General features: G+C 45.3%; 1 long non-coding RNA gene across 1 annotated transcript; it reads left to right on the top strand.

Moving 5' to 3' along the window:
- Positions 1-1,640: 1,640 nt before the first annotated feature.
- On the top strand, positions 1,641-5,955 carry LOC116895437. Its single transcript, XR_004387276.1, has 3 exons — positions 1,641-1,671; positions 2,773-2,828; positions 5,847-5,955. It is a non-coding gene; the product is annotated as an uncharacterized LOC116895437 (long non-coding RNA).
- Positions 5,956-7,611: the final 1,656 nt, after the last annotated feature.

Genomic DNA, 7,611 nt, shown 5'->3' with positions numbered 1-7,611 from the left:
TTCCATGCAGTGGCTCCCTGGGCTTTAGAGGAAAAGCACAAGAGCTGAACTGATTGGAGGGAAGGTCATTCAGAATTAGTATATAAAAAAAGCCTGAGTTATAAAATGGCTTATAAGAAATGATGCTCCATTGCGTTCAAGGGCATTCAGCAATCAAACGAACACTTAACAAAGGGCTGTCAATAATCCATTTGAATTGCACTCCGTATTTGTCAAAGTGCTTTCCAGTACATTATCCCCATTGATCTGCTCAGGCACCCTAGGAGGCAGACAACCCCATTTTACAGGAGAGGTTACCGTGAACACCTTCACCCAAAGGCAATGGCTCAGAACGGCCATGGACTCTACCCTGCAGCTGCCATGACTGGATACAAATGGTGACTTCATATTATGCATCTTGCTTATGAAGAATAAATATCACCAACTCCAGCTTATTTTTAACCCCTGTGAATCTCCTAGAAGTGTGGCCACATACCCAGATTTGCATGAAGAATTCATCACACCTCACTAATGAAACACCAAGAGAATTCATGGAGAGTCCCTCCCAGGTCTGAAGGAGGAAAAAATGTATCTCAAATGAGAAAGGTTTTTTTTCAAGCTTGGGTTTGTTTTTCTTTGCTAACTTCATAATTGGGAGGAAGCTCGATACCAGAGGAAGGCCCCTCCAACTTCTGAGCTGTGCTTTCCCTTTGCCTACCAAAGCAAGTGTGGCCTGGGGGACATGGTGCACTGCCAGCCAGCCAGCCCTAGTGAACTGGGCGGGGGATGAGCCTGTCTTCTTACCTCCCAGCTCGGGTCTCTCATCAGCATTTCTCTGCCAAATCGGGCTTTGGCACACCTAAAGATGCCTTGGCAAACTTTGCTAATTTCCCAAGAGCAACTTCCTGGTTCTTAATTAGGCCTTTTATTCCTCGATGTCTATATTTAACTGCGCTCCGTTAGCGCTGACCTCTTTTGGACAGTGCCAAGAACGTCAGGGAGGTGGCAGTTGAGTCTAGACGGGGCAATTATTCAGGTATCTAAGCTCCCCCAACCCCTCATTCTTACAGTGCTACCCCAGGAGGAGACGGCCAACCGCTGAGGGACGCCTTCCTGGACTCATTAAATAACCACTCTGTTTCTCTTCACTGTGCTCAGGGAGGCAGAGAGCAGCATTAACCAATGGTGCAGTGTGAGCCCAGCTGCAAGATTTCACCCCTGAGCTCAGAGGGACAGAGCATGTAGCATGGAGGGGGAAGCAGGGACTGAAAAAAAGGCTCTTGATAGTGCAAGGAAACTACAAGGCTATTCATTTCCTCCTCGTCTATAAAGTGGAAAACAGCCCAGCTTTCTGTTTCAGGAGGCATGGATCCACATAACCTGTTGCATTCACACAACAGAACACAATTGAGACGTAAGAAGACGGATGAGGAAGAGTGATGTGTGTCAGCACGGAGAAGCCCTGAAAACATGGTCGAGCCTCCGAAATAAGTCACAGAGGGTGCTAAGGATATGAAAACATTTGCCAAATGATAGAGTGGCCTGGTTACAACACTGCATCTTATTTGTGGGTAGCATGCATTCAGTGCAAGTATTTTTTAAATTATGATAATTAAAACACCTCCAAAGTTGTCCATCCTTTTTTTTCCCCTGTCTTTTAGAAAAGAAGAGAGATCAGGGATCAAACAAGAGGTAAGAACGCAAACTTTTTTTTAAGAAAATAAAATGCGTGACAATGTCACCAAATGAGTGAGTCCGAGGAGGGAGACCTGTCTAGTAATAGCATTGGTGGAATGGAGGCTCAGCTCCACACTACGACCCAGCGAAGCCTGACAAGTTCTTTTTCAGCGACTGCCACTCAGGCAAAGCTGGGTCCTTGGCTACACCACGGAAGGAGATTTTATGGTGTTCTGGTCCGAAGCAGAAGTGGACCTTCTGAAAACAGAGAGATGTGGGCTGTGCTTGGTCCGTGTGTGACACAAGCTAGAGTCATCTGGGAAGAGGCAACCTAACTGAGAAAAAGCCTATACAGACTGGCCTGTAGGAAATCCTGTGGGAGATTTTTCTGGATTAATGATTGTTTGGGAGGGCCCAGCCCACTGTGGGCAGTATCATCTGTGGGGAAGATAGTCCTGGGTTGTATAAGAAAGCAGGTTGAGCAAGCCAGAGGGGAACAAGCCAGTAAGTAACGTCCCTCCATGGTCTTTGCTTTAGTTTCTGCCTCCAGTTTCTTGCCTTGCTTGAATTCCTACCTTGGTGTCCCTACACAATGAGCCGTGGTCTGGATGTGTAAACCAAATGAACCCTTTGGTCCCCAAGCTGCTTTTGGGCATAGTGTTTTATCACGGCAGTAGAAAGCAGACTAGGACACAGGGAAAGGAGAAGGCATACCTGAGAGGGCGAGTGTAGGCTTCTCAAAGAAGAATTGCTCTTCAGTGTGTCAACATATATGCCACTTTGGTGGATCTCAAGTTATAACCCAGAGTAGCTAAGACATTTTTGTCCCATCCCTCTTTTTACAAGTGAGATCACTGTATGGTTTTGGGTTATCTTAGATGGGATTACAGTCAGATGAGATAAAACCAGGGACCACCAGGGTTGCTCAAGAAGGTTGGGGAAAGCACTGTAACTAACAGAGGTGGCTAGTGACACTCCTGGAAAGTTAATAGGGTCAACATTGGGATAGGAGAGACAGTGTTATTGTCATGAACCCCCAAAGCAACTGGGCCTGCCAATCATGGGCTGAAGTCTCTGAAACCTGTGATCCCTGAAACCTCCTTTCCTCTTTTTAAGCCTCAGGAATCAAGAGCAAACTAATACAAGGGCTGTGACTTTTGTCCTCTGAATTGGTGAGTATAGCTTTGGGGACTGGAAATCCAGGAAATGCTGGGTGGCTATTACAGTTCTACGTTCAACTAGTACAGGTCTGAAAAGCAGTTAGCATCCTTCCTGCTACTGTCTTAAACCACAACTGCTTCTCTCTCACTGGCCTCTGATCCTGACAGCTGTCAGTTACCCACATGAGGTCCACTCAGACTTCGGAAGGCGGTCTACATGCCTCACACTCCCCTGCATCGAGCAAGGTCCTCACCTGAAAAGTTCTTTCATAGCATTGTTACTTGCTGTTTGACCAAAGAGCCAGGTGTCACAGCCTAGCCAGGGAGACACACAAAATGAGAATCTATTACCTCACAGTATCTATTTTATATCACACATGGAAAATATGAACAACAAAACAATGTATAAATCCACTGAAACATTTGAAAAATGTTTTAAATTAAAATTAAATTAAATTAAATTACAATTTTTAAATTAAAAATTAATTAACTAATTTAATAAAAAGGATTATCTTTGAAACAGCGGTAACATTGTTACACTTGGTCAATTAACAGTTGTTAATTGATATAATCACATATCAAGTGAAATTAACACTTAACTTCTCAGTCCTCCCATATGCTACAATTTTACAATGTATTAGTTTTTGTTAGGCTTCAACTGTGGTCCACACACTGTAGTCAGCTAAGTAAATGTTTTATATATTTTAATGTACAGGTTTCTCCTAATATTCCCTCTCTGTTGCAGTTAAGTTTAGAATCTGTCATTGGTTCTTTTTGAGGTTCTGACACTGGGTTACATTGGCCACACTTCCACAGTGTCCTCCATCATAATCCTCTGTTCTGCTTCCTATAAACTCATTGTTTGAGATAGCAGCCCAGTCATAGTTTATATACGTGACAGCACCTACAACCACCCGGGTTGGATGGGAGCTTTAATGGTGCCTGGGAAGGATCATCTAGACCAGGTTAGCCTCTGGACAGGTCTGTGTAGGATTTTCTTGACTATTCAATAGTTAACTGCAATAGGAAGGGACTGGGTCTGAACTGAATAAAAAGGACAAGGCCATTCATCATTCTCTGCTGCCTCCCTGCCCCTGCAGTGTGACCAACTACCTTCCTGGTCCTGACATCATGTTTTCTCTGCCATGATGGAGTGCACCCTGGAACTGTTGGCCATAGTAGACCTTTCTTCTTTCAGTTGTTTATGTCTGGCACGCGCGCGCACACACACACACACACACACACACACACACACACACACTCCCACACACACTCCCACACACATTTGTTACAACAGATAGACAATCAACTAATTTACCTAGTTAGCCATTTTTTTTAAATCTCTTATTTGCAGGATTTTAAGGCCCACTGAAGGATTCCTTGTTTGCAAACAGACAAAGCAAACAAAGCCGGCATGGCTCCCTTATTAGCTGAATGAACCTAAAATTGCACTGCTGGAATCATTTTGTTTGAATTCCCAATTAAAATGCAAATACTCCTAGGAAAGGGGAAAGTTATTAGGCACCCATTCCCCAGTATGAATCCTTTGTAAAGGAGAAAAGGATCTTTTCCTCACAGATTACAAAGGCATGGTTGGCATCCCTATCGCACCAGACAGGTTTACTTAGTAAAGTTTGAGGAGACAGTGAGCCTTTGGGGTGAAGATCAAAGAGCCAAGAAAAATCTGATGAAAGAAACAGCCATTCCCTCCTCTTAGACGCTGCTCCTCTGTCACACGACTGTCTGAAGACCTAGTTTCAGGGGACATAGTCAGGGGGTTCTTCCTCTGACACCTGTCACATGGGTAGTGGTAGACGGTCTTAAAGTGACCATTTTAGGCCTCATCATGAGGCCTTTACTTTACCACTTCTGTGGAATACCTTCTGTCCTAGTTAGGGCTTCTATTGCTTTGATGAAACACCATGACTAAAAGCAAATTGGAGATGAAAGGGTTCATTTGGCTTACACTCCATATTGTAGTCCCTCATTAAAGGAAGTCAGAACAGAAACTCAAACAGGGCAGGAGCCTGGAGGTAGGAGCTGATGCAGAAGCCATGGGATGGTGCTGCTTACTGGCTTGCTCAGCCTGCTTTCTTATAGAACCCAGGTCCACCAGCCCAGGGACAGCCTCACTCACAATGGACCGGGCCCTCTCCTCTCCCATCAATCACTAAGCAAATGCGCCACAGGTCTACCTGCAGCCCATTTTCTCAACTGAGGTCCCCTCCACTCCGATGACGCTAGCTTGTGTCAAGTTACCCTAAAACAACCTAAAACTCTTCAGCACATCTTCCCAGAACAGTGTTTCCGAAGTGGGGGGAAAGGAAAGAAATGATGGGGGAAGAGTGCAGAGGTGATTGGCAGCTGTGTCACGGGGAGCCATCGGCAGAGCAGCATGGGAAGAGCAGAATCACGGGGGCGGGGCTTGCGGGAAAGCCCCTTAGTGCTGGGTCATCTGGTGCATGCTGACTTCAGGCCATTAATCAATTTAGTTGTCTTAAGACGTGCACGGGTGCATTCATTCCGGTGGTATGACTCTGGCCCAATCTTCTAATAACCCTGGAAGGAGTCATATTTACAGCCTTCTTAAGAGTAAAACGCAGAGGCTCAGTCAGGCCGAAGTCATTCATTACCGGTCACTAGGCTAATAAGCAGTCTGGCTTCTCCATCCTTCCACCAATAGCTGACTCCTTCGTGTCCTTTGCTTGACAGGGGTGGTGAGGGATGGCACCCTATGTGGGTGTTTTCCAATATCTACTGTAGCCCAGTCCTGGATACCTTCTAGAGCTTGTGCCCAGGATGGTGGCTTCTCAGGGACAGTCGGGATATCCTGGTGCCCTGAGGGTAGCAAGTTTTTCTGCTCATTTTTTCCCTTTCTTTGTCCTTTTCTGAGAAAGGTGGGAACATTATCTTGGAAACTCAGCCTGCTGATTAGACAAAAATGATTCAGTAACCTCTATCAAATGCCCATGACTCAGCCGTGTCCTTATAAAAAACTATGTATTTGTTTCTGCTGTGTGTTTCCAGCAGGACTGACAAGAGAGCTGAAGGGAAGGGAGGAGTCACGCTCACCAAGAATTCCCCTCCCAACTCTATGGTCATCCATTTACCCCCTTTTTGTGTTAATAGACCAACGCCCTCCTGAGTTTTCCACAGCAGAATCATTTGTTTCTTGTCATTTCTTGTCTCTCTGGCTGGATACATAGAAGTCTTCTCTCGATTCTGTTTCTCTTCTGAGCTTACAGAGCAGTTAGGCAAAGCAGGGAGGGACTCTGGTCTCAGTCTGCCCCTCCTTGAATTCCAGGCCCTTTGGAAGCTGAAGGCTCCACAATCTAGAGCCTGTGAGAGGGGCATCATTTTCTTCTGCCGGCTTCTTAGAGAACGAAGCCAGGACCTGTGTCTTTTAGAATAAGGAATAAGGGCCTGGGAACTAGCAAAGGTAACACAGAAAGAAGGAGAAATAAACCAACTGCAATGAGTGCAAGCAATTCTCACACACCACTGCCCCACCCTCCCTGGCTCTAAACTCTGGGTGACTAATGCTTCATTATTTAGAGGGGAAAGTGTACTTTGTAATCAATTTCAACATAGAGGACAATTTCTTAGACAAAACCAACCAACCAAATGGAAGAAAGTGTGAAACCACTTGCACCATGGTCAATCAGGAGCTGTTCATTCTCGTTCTGCTCCGGGCGGGCAAGACTTCGGCCACATCGATCTCACTCGGATTTAGAGGGTTAAGTTAAGCCAGGCACCGGTTCCCACTTTAGAGTTCCCACTAAGAGAAAGGTGGAGTGCGGTTTCTGCCGTTACTTACAATAAAACCTTTGAGGCATCCCTTAAGAAAAATTCAACGAGGGGAAAAAAAAAGTTAGGTCTTGGGAAGAAGTCGTTTGTCTTTAGCCGAATCCATTGGCGTGTGATACAGATTACTGCAGACATAAACTGTCTGGAGTCTGGCTTCAGGGTTTAGAATGATAAAATATTCATGAAGTGTAATTTTGCATAATTTGTTTAGCTACCAAGTTATAATTTAGTTATTTGGTGCATGAATCCTTCAGAAGGTCTAAAGAAGAGAAAAAAAACGGACTCTATGAAGCTGACTCTGGCTTAGATGCAAATTCAGGTGGAAAGAAGGGACAGAAGGCATCCCAGGCTCTCTGGTTAATTCACTGCACAGAAACACATGGCGGAGAACATGTGTGCACACATCTATTTGCATACAATTAATTTACAATCATAACTTGACTAATATTGTGATTAATTTATCATAACAACATTTTCCCCATTTCCTATGGACCCCTTGCACTGGGCGTGTTATGGCAACTGGCTAGCTGGTTTTGCTTGGCATGTAAGTGCACAGAGGCCCAAAGGAATGTGCTTGAGACGGTCTTTGATTTCAGCAAGACGAGGGCATTTGGATGGTAAGACTCCTGGCTATAAGGTTTGTAAGACAGAACATGCGGTCATTTACTCATTCAGAGCATAGCACAGCTCATCTGTGTCTTGGACTATGCCAAGGACTAACGGTTACATTTGTCAAAAGGGTTCTTGTCCCCAAAGGAGACCAAGTCTAGTAGAGAGGATAATCAGCTAGGAGACAAGGCACTCTGGGGTGTCATGCAGGCAGGACAAGCTGGCATGGTAGCATGGCTGAGCCCTCTAATCAAGATGCAGCCGAATTACAAGTAGGAGGAACTAGGGTTCCAGCCTGGAAGCTGCTGCCCTGTGACACTCCCGACTTCTGTCTCTTTGGGTCACTGTGACATGGAATGACCCACAACTCTTGCAGGCA

This window comes from Rattus rattus, chromosome 3, assembly GCF_011064425.1.
Source record: "Rattus rattus isolate New Zealand chromosome 3, Rrattus_CSIRO_v1, whole genome shotgun sequence".
Taxonomy (NCBI): domain Eukaryota; kingdom Metazoa; phylum Chordata; class Mammalia; order Rodentia; family Muridae; genus Rattus; species Rattus rattus.
The sequence above is the reverse complement of the archived record's forward strand: the minus strand, read 5'-3'. Positions and strand labels throughout refer to the sequence as shown.